This window comes from Ursus americanus, chromosome 16 (genome assembly GCF_024610735.1).
Source record: "Ursus americanus isolate L20-20 chromosome 16, mUrsAme1.1.p, whole genome shotgun sequence".
NCBI lineage: Eukaryota > Metazoa > Chordata > Mammalia > Carnivora > Ursidae > Ursus > Ursus americanus.
In genome coordinates this window covers 61,833,647-61,847,675 of record NC_142142.1, presented here as the reverse complement: position 1 = coordinate 61,847,675, position 14,029 = coordinate 61,833,647, and the positions used below count along the sequence as shown (strand labels likewise).

At 37.0% G+C, this 14,029-nt stretch overlaps 1 long non-coding RNA gene across 1 annotated transcript in view; it reads left to right on the top strand.

Moving 5' to 3' along the window:
- Nucleotides 1-14,029, top strand: part of LOC123792356 (uncharacterized) — a 166,934-nt gene that overhangs the window by 84,936 nt on the left and 67,969 nt on the right. The window lies entirely within an intron of this gene.

Below are 14,029 nucleotides of genomic sequence, written 5' to 3'. Positions count from 1 at the left end.
TATCCTCCAGGGGAGAAGTTGGTATGCATGTGTGTGTGTCCATTTATTCTATTAAAAAGTAGTATGAATTTCTTTTGATACCTATTTCCCATTTCTGTACATGAGTCTCCTTCCTAGAAACATAGAAGAAATGACCCGACAGCCAGGGGAAGGTGGTGGGCAATATTTTCACAGAGAATCCCAGCATTTATTTCACTACTGATTTTTTTTGTTTGTTTGTTTGTTCACCTTTGGTTTTTTTGTTTTTTGTTTTTCCTTTTTCTTTCTGTTTTTTTTGTTGTTGTTGTTGTTGTTCTTGTTGTTGTTGTTGTTGTTGTGTAGGAAATCACTCATTAGACAGGCATGAATTTTCCTTTTCACTTGGGAGTATTTCTCACGGAAGGAAATTGGATGAAAGCCAAGAAGGAAGGCTTCTCATCAGATTTTAAGTGCTTGAAAGTTGGAGGAATTGTCCCGTGCAGCTTATGGATGCCTGGGGCAGCTCCTCTGGGGCACCTGCGTTATTAGCCGTGTGGATGCCTCTTCTAATTCAGGACATTGTGTCTTCCTGCCTCATCCATAGATAACGTTATGGGTCCACCCTTATTGTTTGTTGTTTGTTGATTTTGGTGTTATCAGCTGCATCATCTTTAGGAGAACTTTACGATATTTTTGGGTCTTTTTTTTTTAGCTTACTTTTAAAGCCTCAAGAGTCTTTATTTATTTTTTTTTAAACTTGCATCAGAGCTTTATTTTACATTTCCTTTTCTTGATCTATAGTTGAACTTTTCAAAAGCTGCCACAATTCTGGTAGAATTTAAAAGTGAAATTTAAAAGAATCCCTCTTGTTTTAGGATTGGGTTCAGCTCCACGTTATGGAGATCTCATCACTGGAACTCATAAAATAAGAGTTATTGCTTCTTCCATAACAGGAAGTCTGGAGGCACACAATTTTGGGCTGTGTGTTTGGTCTACAACATCATACATCTTTCAGGATCCTCTGTTCTCTACTATTCTTAGAGTGTTGGTTTATTCTCACGGTGACCCATGGCAGCAACATGGCGCAAGTATTTGCAGAGTGTTTCAGCCATTCATTTAGGAGGAAAAGTAAAGATATCACAAGGAGGGAGGAATAGTCTTGTACCAGAAAAACTGCTCTCCCAGAAATCCTCTCTACCTATCTCACTCCCTAGATTGTGTGATGTGGCCACCTTTTCTTGCAAGTGGGGCTGGAAATGCTGGATTTCAGATGGTCAGATTGCTATTTCAAACAAAATCAGAACTGTCTCAATAAGGAAGGGAGGCATGCTAGTAAACATTATGCCTGGTGTCTTTTGTAAGAACATCTTCTCCCAAAAAAATTCTGTTTAAGGATAGTTAATAGGTAAAATGACATTTTGTAAGAAAACAGAGAGAAATAATTGGATAAAAACAAGTCAGAAGGTTGGATCATATTATGTTATGTTATATTATATTATGTTGGGCGACAAACTAGATTAGACCGATCAAAAAGATATGAAAACAGTGATATTTATTTATTAATCTAATTTGTGGCATATCACTTTTCTGTAACATGTTTTGGTTTCTAGCCCAAGGGACTTTCCAGCTAAAACTACATTCTTTCGCTCATAAACAGAATTTCCTCTGAAATCTTACTCATTTCCTTAACTTGTGGACACAGTTTTCAGTAGTGGCATTCAAAATGAAAAAGCCTTTTTATCTGATTTAATTGGGATCAATAGTTGGCCCATTGTTTAAAAGTGTTCTTTAAAATAAGAGATCATGAACATTGTACATGATTTCTTAAAAACTTTTTTTTTTCAGATTTTTACTGTGGCAAAATATACACAATGTAAAATTTATCATTTTAACCTTTTTAAAATGTATGACAGTGGCAGTAAGTCCATTTGCGATGTTGTACATCCATTACCACTATCCATTTCCAGAACTTTTTCATTATCCCAGATTGAAAATCTGTACCCAGTAAACAACAACTCCCCATTAGCATAGTCCTCAGCATATTTTCAGAGTTCATCCATGTTGTAGTATCTCTCAGAATTGTATTCTTGTTAAAGCTGCATCAAATTCCATGGTGCGTATGTCACATTTCATTTATCCATTGGTCTGTTGATGGACATTTGTGTTCTTACACCTTTCAGCTACTGTGGATAATGCTGGTAAGGGTGTGCAAGCATGTGTTTGAATCTTGCTTTCAGTTATTTGGGGCATATACCTACAATTGGAATTGCTGGGTTGCATGGAAATTCTGTCTTTAACTTTTTGAGGAGAAGTTTCCCACAGAGTCTGCATTTCTACATTCTCACGAGGAAGACACCAGAGTTCCGGTTTTTCTACATCCTCACCAATGCTTACTGTCCATTTGTTTTTGGTAATGGTCCTCTTTAAAAAATTAAAAATTAACATTAATCTAATTTAATTTCTGTAGAAATTCCATTCTTCCAAGCTTGTAATGGTTGTTTTTGCCTTTCATTCTGTTTTTATCTTCTGTTGAAAAATGTGTTACATTTTTCTCTTCACATGGAAGTGTTAGTATTATCAAAAATATTTTTATTTCAGGCACACGACCCTGTCATTAACTGTGGTAGGAATCAAACTGACTTTTTAAAATTTTCTAAATCACAAAGAATTTATTTTGAAGTTTAAGTATTCCCAACAGAAATTGTTTCCTCAGGATCCACTGTATATCAACAAGCAACCACAGTTTATAATCAGCTTCCATATGATCACGTGGTAAAAAGAATATTTTCATTTTCAAATTTAACATGTCGGCCTTTATATAATTCACAGTTTTTACCATGCCAATAATTACACAGTTTGGTTTAGCTTACATTTTTTTTTTTAATTACAAGATTTTCTTGGTGAAGAACATAGTATGCCGATTCACTTTCTGGCACAAAATCCTTAATCTTGGTAACTACTTTGAATTCCTGTCACTACTTGTAAGCCATCAGAACATATTTTCTCACAAACTGTAAATGCCAAACCATACCTGCTGACCCCGTTTCTATGTTTTGCTGTTGTGGCAACATCAAGTGATTATGAGGAATTCTAGACACTCAATTTCTGTACTTGCTTCGTTTATGACCAGTCAGGGAGTATCAGGTAGCAGCCCAACACCAGCATGACCACACTTTGAACAGCACTGGTTTACATGATCTTTAAATAAATTACCTAATTACGGCAACAAGTAAAACTGGACTAAATCAATAAGGAAATACGCAGCTATCAACCCATCAGGGTCAAAGGAAACAGATTTCCTCTCTTGATGGGAGAAAAGACAAAGAATTTGGCTACTTTTCATTTATCACCGTATACACTCTAATGACAAACATTTACATTCCTTCTACAGGCGAAATATATTACCCTCCCCAAGAATTTCATCCCATTGTAGAGTCAGGCTCAAATTGTGGGATCTCTTCATAGAAACAAGTCCAGTTGTGGGTGAAGTTTCTATTGGTCATAGGAACTAAAGGGAAGTGCCATGTCTTCCACGAACAAGGAAGATGTGTGGCAGGAACGGAATAACATTGCTGTTCAAGAAGTAGACAATGGAGGGGCGCCTGGGTGGCTCAGTCGTTAAGCATCTGCCTTTGGGTCAGGGCGTGATCCTGGTGTTCTGGGATCGAGCCCCACATCAGGCTCCTCTGCTGGGAGTCTGCGTCTTCCTCTCCCACTCCCCCTGCTTGTGTTCCCTCTCTCACTGGCTGTGTCTATCTCTGTCAAATAAATAAATACAATCTTAAAAAAAAAAAAAAGAAGTAGACAATGGAAGGCACATAATGTCTCCTCTTCCTCACCAATTATAAAATCAAGCAGGGCACATGAGCAGGTTCTTCTGGGCTGTGGGGCAGGAAATGTTCCTGTTTCTGGGACTTGTTCCCTCATCCTTGTTCGCCTCATCTCCTCATCCCACCCTCTTTGTTCTTGGTTCTGACTTCTGAGCCATTCTTCCTTCTCCGTAGGAAATCACTCGTGTTTTCATCTGAGATGTGTTCTCACTTTGTTTCCAATTTTAGAAAGTTGGAGTCTGTTTTAGTCATCTATTGTTGCAAATGTTTGTGGTTTAAAACAACAGACATTTATGATCTCTGAGTTTCTGTGGGGTGAGATTTGAGAGTGGCTCAGCGAGGCAGTTTGAGTTCAGGATCTCTCAGAGGGTTGCAGCTGGGATATCTGCAGGGGAGGAGGTCCTCTGAAGGCCGGGGCTGGAGGCACTGCTTCCACTATGGCTCACTCACATGACTACTGTCAGGAATCCCCAGATCATCACTCAGTTCCTAGTGGAGGGAATTTCATTTTTCTGACACACAGATCTTTTCACAGGCTGTTTGAAGGTACGTGTGAAAGGGCAGTGAACTTCCCGCCAAGGAGGCAACCCAGGAGAGTGAGGAGGAAGTCTCAGTGCTTTTCATGGCCTGGTCTCTGAAATCAGACTCAGTCCTATCCACGTTCTGTTAGAAGTGAGTTGCTAATTCCTCTCCACACTCAAATAGAGTGGGAATTAGGCTCACGTCGCCAGGGGAGGAGTGTCACAGAATTTGTGGACATATATTAAAAGCACCCGATGGTCCTGCAAACTCTTTTCATTTGAACCTCTACTCTGTTTACTTAAAGCAGATACAGAGTCCTTTAAAACTTTGTGGGATTCTTATGAATCTCACTAACACAAAAAGATATTGCAATTTTGAAAGGTGAAAATGCATGGCAGAAACTTGATTTCAATCACTCTCCCTTGATCAAAACATCTTCATAGTTCAAATGCCCAGGATGATCAGATGGATACAACACTTTTTTTTTTCCCTCTCAGAGGAAAAAAGATAAAAAGGCTCTTGTATTAATATATTTAGAGTTGAGGATTTTAATAATTACATGGACACTTCTTTATAGAAGGAACAAAATTTCTTTCACTTCTTTTACTGATTTAAGAAAAAGTCACACCTATCAACAAGGTTCTTAGGAAACTGAGTAGTTCTTTAGAAATACTCAGAAAAACTACGAGTTATGAAAAGTGAGACTGAAGTCTTGAGTTGGCTTGAGAAGGAATATCTAAAAGGCAGTACACAGGACATAAATGGGAATTCTGGAGTTGGTATGGAAGACGGGCTGTTGAGAGAACACAGGGAAAAAGGACCATGGAAGTAAGACAGAGCGAGGTAAGCAACATGGGGGGAAGTGTCAAGGGGTGTTGATGAGTAAATTTGTCTAATATTAAAGTTGTTAGCCTCCCCGTGAGATTGAACTCCTTCATCTTGCCAATGTGTCAACAAGCCTACATGAGCAAAGTCTTGTATGAGATTCCATTCCATACCCAAGTCCATGAGAAAAGAGGGGAGTTCCACGGGATATGGACTCTAGTGATGGTGAAAGCATGTAGAAGCCAGTCCATGAAGCTAAAATAACCCTGAGAGTGTAGATCTCTGCGAATGTACAAAAGGAAGCATGAGGGACAGCAGGTCTGAGCTGTTCACCACTCCACCATTTTACCTTCACCAGCAACCAGTGGGTGCTTTATAGTGTTTGCTGAATAAATGGATGGATTAAAGACAATGATCTCTGTATGGTTTAAAGGACCAAGCAAAATCACTTTGCAACTGTCAAATGTATTAATATTAATTCTCCATTGATTGCCCTTTATACATATTGTGTTGAATTATTAATTTAAACTGTCTGTGTGACATATTTCTTTTCTCTCTATAGAGCTTTGGTTTGTTTGAACAATTTCTCCCCTCATCATATAATGCAGAACTGATTTAGTGAAAAATTGATTATCTACCTTTGGTGAGGTGGCAGCCTTGTCTCTCTCTTGCTCTAAGACATTAAGCCATCCTTTTCTCTCAGTGAAATGTCTGTACGAAAATGTCATGTTTAACATCAATACGTTGTGTGAGGAATTATGCTCAGAAGTTAAGTGAGTGTTTGTTTTGAGAGATCAGAACTTTGAGATTAATTGTGGCATCTTGTATGAAAGCTAATGCCAGCCTATCACCATGGGCTACATATGCCCTATAACTATGGGCATGGGAAGATGCAGACTTCTCTCTTTGTAGTCTCTGTGAACCAGGATGAAGGAAAAATAATTTCTCAGGTTTACACACTCTGGAGATAAAGGTGATAGCTCTCATTTTTAGTTTTGTATCTCTAGGGTTCCCCTAAATTGTTGTATGTTGCTTCTAAACATACCCTCGCCCTCTCCTGCCTGGCACAAAAAGCATAGGCTTACATCCACTTTGAATCTTTTACTCCCCTCCTCAGTAATTAGTGAATTTAAAATAAAACTTGATTTATCTTCAAAGGCAACTCAACATTTTATTATGGTAGATGTGATTTAATATCACCACCCAATGACCCTGTTCTTACTCCCATAAAAACTGAAAAAATAAATAGTGCACACTGAGTAGTTATATTGGTAGATTGTATAAAGCCGATGCCACTGATTGGTCAGGACTATTCCATACAATCTTAGTCTCTTATCCTGAATTAAAAGAAGAACCTGGCAGTCGAAGGCTAATTTAAAAATTAACATAGATTTTAGGGAGTGGCTGGTCCTGGGAATATGTGGACTTTAGCTGAACAAGTTGCAAAATGGAAAGAAATGCTCATTACTTAAATGGAAATAGCAAGTCTCACTCATTTCAGACAGAAGCTGAAAAAAAGTGAAGGGTTCCCACTGGGAAATTGGTTCCCTTGAATCAGCCCGGAGCCAGCCCCAGGTGTGCCTTTATTCATTGCTCCAAGTAATTGAAATAGATTGTATCCTGAAGCAGTTTGGGGTTAAATTGACCCATCGAAGACCATTTCACTTTTTCATTTTTTTTCTTTTCATTTTGTAAAATCTGCACATTTTCAATAATAAAGTAAGGTACTTTTTTTCCCCCCTATAAGATACTGAAATGTTAGACCTAAATAGCTGCTTTGGTAGTTATGGAGCTATTTTGTTTAAAGAAAACGAAGTTGAATAAAGCTCTGTCTCCATCAGAGCCTATTTGATTGCATCAGAGTTTTAAATTGTGAGGCTATGAAAAACATTAATTTGCATTTAACTTCAGAACATCCTGACCTAGCGCAGTAGACTCTAGGTAGCACATCCGCTGGCTCAGGATTTAATTCCTGGCTTTGTTTCTAGGGGATCATTTCATTATTATTATAAAACGATGGAAGATATTAGATAATGTCTACCTGGCATGGAGCAAAAGATTACGTGGCATTGGAATAGGGAAAGAAATAAGCAATTAAGGGAAGGATCTAGAATAGAGAAGAGACAGTGTAATACATTGTTACTAATAAAAGTCCTATTTGATTACTGACTCTAAAATAATTATGTGTCTAATTTTAAAAATATCACCATTCGATAATGTGACATCAAGACTGTTTGAGTGTCCAAATAGTGAATGTGGATAGATGAGTGGCTTTTGACATTTCATTCAGATTGGCCCATCATTTTGATCAAATTTACTTTGGAACCTGACTTATTCAGTTAAACTGGTCACGTTTCTAAGGGCAAATGATTGTTAGAACTGGGCTGAGGTTGTTGTAACTGAGTGAGATACATACAAATTGTTATGTGTGCAAATTATGTTATGTGTAGAACATATCCGGGATATATACATTTTTGTATGTAGTTATAGATACATTAATATAACTGATTGCTCTAACAGTTGAAACATTTGTCTTGACTTCCGTAAAGTTTGATTGAAGTATAGTTTATATACGGTGCAATGCATACGTAGGGTACAGTTCAACAAGTGTTGGTAAAGTCATATACCCATATGACCAACACTACAATCAAAACATAGAACATTTCCATGAGCCCTTAAGATTTCCTGTGTTTCTTTATAGTCCAATCCTCCTATCCATTCCTGGACCCAGACAACCACTAATACACTTCCTGTAAGTACAGAATAGAATTGCTTTTCTTAGAGTTTCAATTGAATAGAATCATATACTATGGGGTCCTCTGTGCCTGGCTTCTTTTGCTCACATAATGTTTTGTTTATTCACACATTATGTTGTGTATATCGGTTTTTCATTCCTTTTTATTTCTGTGTGGAATACACCGTGTGGGTGTACTACAGTTTGTCCATTCACCTATTGGTGGATATTGGCTTCTTTCCAATTTGAGATATTATGAATAAAATTTCTACAAAGAACCAAGTACAAGTCTTTGTCTACCTGCAAGTTCTCATTCCTTTTAGGGAACTACTTAAGAATGGAACTTATGGATTATAAGGCCGGCCCAAGTTTACCTTTATAATAAACGGCAAGAGATTTTTCCAAAGTGGTTATGCAACTTTACATTCTCAGCAGCAAAGTGTGAGAGCTCCTGTTCTCCTTACCCCTTAGTATTTTGTCAGTCTTTTTATATTAACCATTAAGCCTATAGTGGTATCTCACCGTGGTTTTAATTTGATTTTCTCTGTTGACTAGCCATGTTGAACATTTTTGCGTGTGCTGACTGGTCATATTTTATCTTCTTTTGTAAAGTATCTATTCAAATTTTTGTCAATATTTTAATAAAGGTGTTTATCTTCTAATTGGTATGTATCACAAATATTTTCTCCCAGTATGGGGATTGCCTTCTCATTTTCTTTAAGAGAGAAAGACGTTGGTGAAGTTCTTTTCACTTATTATTCCTATTTCTTAGGTATTTCCTATCTAAGAAATCTTTACCTATCTCAAGGTAAAAAGATTTTATTCTCTGTTTCTTCTAGAAGTTTCATAGACATGCTGAGATGCATTTCAGTTTAGTTTTTGTGTATGACATGAGGCAAAAGAGGAGATTCATCTTTCTCTCTATGAATGTGCAATCAGTGTAGCACCATTTGGTGGAAAAAACTATTCATTCTCCACTGAATCACGTTGGCACCTTTACTGAAAAGCAGTTGACATGATTGTGTTTTTGGGTCTCTCTATTGTATGGCTTTGATCTATGGGCCCATTCTTATGCCAATACCACAAAATCTTGATTAAGAAATCTTGAAATCTGTTAGTGTATCTTCTTTAATTTTATTCTCTGTCGGAATTCCTTGCTATTCAATGTTCTTTGCGTATTTATATAAATTGTAGAGTTGCCTTCTCAATTTATATACAGAGAACTAGTATTTTGATTGAGAATGAGTTCAATCTAAAGATCAGTATGTAGAGGATTGATGTGTAACAATATTTAGTCTTCCAGTTCATACCTTTTGATTTACCTGTTTTCAATAATTTCTTTCAGCTATGTTTTGTAGTTTTTAATATGCACGCCTTAACACTTCTTGTCAGCCCTTGTATTCTGACCTTGTATTCTGCGATCTTGCTAAATGCACTTTTTTTTTAAAGATTTATTTATTTATTTATTTATTTATTAGACAGAGACAGCCAGCGAGAGAGGGAACACAAGCAGGGGGAGTGGGAGAGGAAGAAGCAGGCTCCCAGCGGAGGAGCCTGATGTGGGGCTCGATCCCATAACCCCGGGATCACACCCTGAGCTGAAGGCAGACCTTAAAGACTGTGCTACCCAGGCGCCCCTAAATGCACTTATTTTAATAGCTCTTTTATTACTGTTATTATTACTATGGGGAATCTATTAGAATTTCTTTGAAAAGGACATATCTTCTGCAGATAAAACAATTTTATTTCCTCCTTTCCAATCTGCGTGGCTTTTCCTTTCTTGACCATTGTGCTGACTGGGACCTCCAGTATGATATTGAAGAGACGTGGTGAGAGCAAACAGGCATTTTAGGGAGGAAATATTCGGGCTTTCACCTTCAGGATGTCAGCTGAAGGATTTTCATACATGTTCTTTATCAGTTTGGGGAGGTTCCTTTCTATCTCTAATTTGCTGTGATTTTTTATCATAAAACATTTTGAATTTTGTCAGATGCTCACATGAGATGATCATATGTGTTTTATGCTTTATTCAGCTGGTATAGTCAAGTAAATTGATTTTTTGAGTGTTAAAATGAGTTTCATTCCTGTTATAAACACTGTTTATATGCATGGTACATTATCCTTTTCATATATTGTTGGATTTGATTTGTTAACTTTTTTTTTAAGGATCTTGTGTTCATGTTCATGGGAAAGACAAATCTATAGTTTTCTTATTATGTCTTTGTTTTATTTTGGTATCAGGATAATGCTTGCCTCATAAAATTATTTTAAAATAACATGTTCTCATTACCCTTTTATTGTCTTTTTGATCTGTAATTATGATCCTTCTTTTATTCCTAACCTTGATCATTTATGCTTTATTTCTTTTTTTTTGTAATCCTTCTAACTAGATTTTTAGAAGTTTGTTGATTAAAAAAAACAACTTTTGGCTTGATTTTCTCTATATTGTTTTTACCATTTTCTATTTAAGAATGTTCTACTCTTTTTCACTTCCTTGCTTCTACTCACTATGGCGTTATTTTGTTTTTCGTTTTATAGCTTCTTAAGGTGGATGCTTAGATCATTGCTTTTGGCTCATTTAACTATCCTGATTTAAACATTTTAGCTGTAATTTCCCAGTAATTAATTACTGCTCTAGCTGCATACCATAAATTTTGATATACTGCATTCTCATTTTCATTTGGTTCAAAATGTTCCCTTGTATATTTTTGTTTGACCTACTGATTATTTCCAAGTCTATATTTATTTTTTAATTATTTGAGTTTTTCCATGCTTTTTCTGTATTGGTTTTGAATTCAGTTCTGTTGTGGTCAGAGAACTTTGGATGATTTCAGTCTTTTAAAATTTATTTAAACTTGGTTATGGCCTGGCATATAGTCTAATTGGCTGAATGTTTCATTCGTGTATACCTGAAAATAATATGCAATCTTCTATTTATGAGTGGGATTGTCTACAAATGTCAATTTGGTCAATTATTGGTAGTGTGTTTTATATAATCTGTTGATTTTGTTTCTATTTGCGGGTTCCAGATTGTTTTGTTCTCCCCATTTTACACCCATCTTCCCTTGCCAACTGCTAGACCCCTGGATCTCAAGCTCCAGCAACTGGCACAAAGACAGCAGGCTTACAGAGACTGTTTATATGTACAGCTCCCACAATGACATTAAATCTCCTAATGCTTTCTAATTGAACCTTGGCTTTTCTGATTGAACCTTGACTTACACACCTGTTCTGTTTTGACTTCTTTTAACGTTGTCTCCTGCTTTCCACTTTTATCTATTTTTATTATTTTCAAATGTGTTTAGAAAATTATTTGTAAAAATAAATTGAAGGATGGATGGATGGATTTATCTATCTACTGTTTCTCAGTGGTGCTTGGAATCATCAACCTCTAGGGTCATCCTCATTCAATTCTGGAATTAAAATAACTCAAAGCTGAATTTCAGTTTCTTATACAAGCCGTTCACTTCCGTTCTAACCTTCCTCTGTGGTTACAATTTTTCTGGACTAACTGATAGGGTTCACCTATTTCCCCTACGCTTGATAGGCCCTGGAATCTAATTCTTGTCTCCAGGAATCAATGTTATCTACCTGTCTTTCAGACTCCGGCCAGTCTCTGAGGTAAAAAACAACCCCCACAGTTGGCATCCATCTCTGGGCCTCTTTTCTTCCCCAGATACTGAGTAATCACGCACTATCTTACTGGTCCTTTGATGCGTTCCTACACGTGATTAGAAAAAAAAAAATTTTTTTTTTCTAATTTTCAAATACTAGTTGCTTTCAGTCAGAAGTTTAATCCAAATTACCTAGGTCATAGTTACTGGAAGCAGAAGTCTTATCTACTTGAATTCATATTATCTTTGTGTGTTATAGGTATCTAAGTGGGCATATCTTAAGTAAGTTATTCACAGGATGAGCTCTGAACCCAGATTGCTTGTATTTTTTCTTCACTGCAATACTAACTAGCTATGTGACATTGCCCAAGCTACTTAAATCTGCTTCATTTTCTTCACTTGATTCTCTTGAGGATTAAATAAATTAATACAAGTTCAGCCCTGAGATTATTGACTTGCTCATTTTATGATCAATATTAGATATTATTATTAAGTACAAATTTATGTTAAATCCAACCTAAATTAAAGTAAAATCAATGGGTGGATCCAACATTGTAAGCAAGGAAGCTCATTTTTGTTTTGTTTTTTGATATAGCCTAACAAAGAGTAAATTTCCAGGCTTTCTAATTCACTAGTTAACTCTAACCATGTACCACCAAGAATGTCCAGATGCTAATGGTATACCTTCTGCATTCTTTTAATTTCCTTTGGGAACTAAATAGATTACAGATAAGTTTTTCCTTTATTCCAGTGAAATCTATTCCCATGGCTTATAATCATTTCTTGGTGCTAGACATCTCTATACCTTCTAGCACCACTTCTTGGATAGTAAATGCTTAAGGTTAAAGACCTCCATGCCTTTATGATCGGACCTTTCTTTATACAGCTGCTTTCTGGCCTTAATATTTTATTAGGAAGAAAATAAAAGTACCCTGTGTATTCCTTCCACTTTTTCTCTTCTATATAGAAACTGGTTGTCTCTGAGTTGGGCTGAAAATCATCCTGGCCTTCCTGTGTCTGTAAAGAGAAAGAGTTCTACACTTCTCGCTGCCAACAATCAAAAATACGAGAACCAGAGGTGGCTGTGTCAGGAAATATATCAGGACATATCCCAAAATATGGCATAATGGATGATAAAGAACAAAAAGTAGAGGTCAATATCACCTCTTTCTCTATGTTTTTCTAACAAACTGTGAAGACCAGTGCAAAGGAAATAAAGTTATATTGCTTGTATGCTCTCATTAGCAAATATAATGGAGACCAAAGTTTGCATAATAGGCTTATGTTAAATCAGCTTTTCCCAAGTCAACAGAAATTTTCATTCAGACAAATCATCTGAAAACCTCTAAATATATTTCAAACAATTAACATCTATTGGAATAAGAAAGCTAAATCCTGGTGTGGGTCCTATATGGATTCCCAAGTCCTCTGCACTGAACAACACTAGGCTTTCTTTCAAATTCTGTCCAGAATATATATTTCTTGAGAAATCCTAGCTGAGCCATTATAGATGGAAAGTATTTTTACAGTCATATTGAAATGTAGAGGCATATCTGAAATTACAAGGAAATGAATGATCTGGCATTTTCTTCAGGTTATACCCTCTGCCAAACCATTTTTCTTATACTGACCTGGGTTTGCTCTGTCACCCGTGTGAAGAGCAAGGTTGGAAAATGCCATTTGGAACAATAGGTTCTGTTCAGGTCATGTCACCTTTATGTCTTTTCAGATTCATTGGAAACATATTGTTTTTCCTGAAAATGGCATTCTGTGATATCAATAGTGAAGAGACTGTATTTTTTGTATTTTTTCCCCTATGATCTGTGTTTTTGTTGTTAAAGTTCCTAATACTAGGCATGATAATTTAGGGGCTGCTCGTCCTCCACCTGAAATCTGATAACCCATGGTGCCAAACAATCAATCACACAACTTGGTGGGATGGGCGGTGTTTTTTGTTTTGATTTTTGCTCCTTTAATAAAGCTCCGGGAAAATCATGGCTGGAGCAGTGTGTGCGAGGTGGCTGGGGAGAGGGTGTGGAAAACACAGAGCAATCTTCTCTTCTCTTTCTTGAGACGTTCGTGTCCTCCTTCTGCAAACTAGCATCTAACTTATGGCAGCTTGGAGCTCCAGACTCATATCTCCTGGTTTTGCCTCTGAGCAGACACTGAGAGCTGCTTTCCTCGGTCTCAAGATCAGAAACCTTAGGTAGTTGTGGCTTGACCCAGCTGTGATCCAGGACCTGGTCTGAGGTCATCACAAGTGCCTGGGGTAGGGTGGGGATCCACCTCGCTCGCCAGCCCACCCAACGAGGGGACGATTCTGTTGTCACCATTCAATAGATGGGTGTGTCCACCGTGACTAAAGGGTTTCCTGGTTCTTCAATCTTAAGTCATATTAAATATAACCTATACCACACGTGCACACATTTCTTACCACTAACTACCTCTTGTCTATTTTCACATGTTCTCAGTTTCAAAAGAAAAGTGCTTAGGAGTTGTGTATGTGGTTGGCCATTTGGTTTTTCGAGTGAAAATGTGGTGATCCA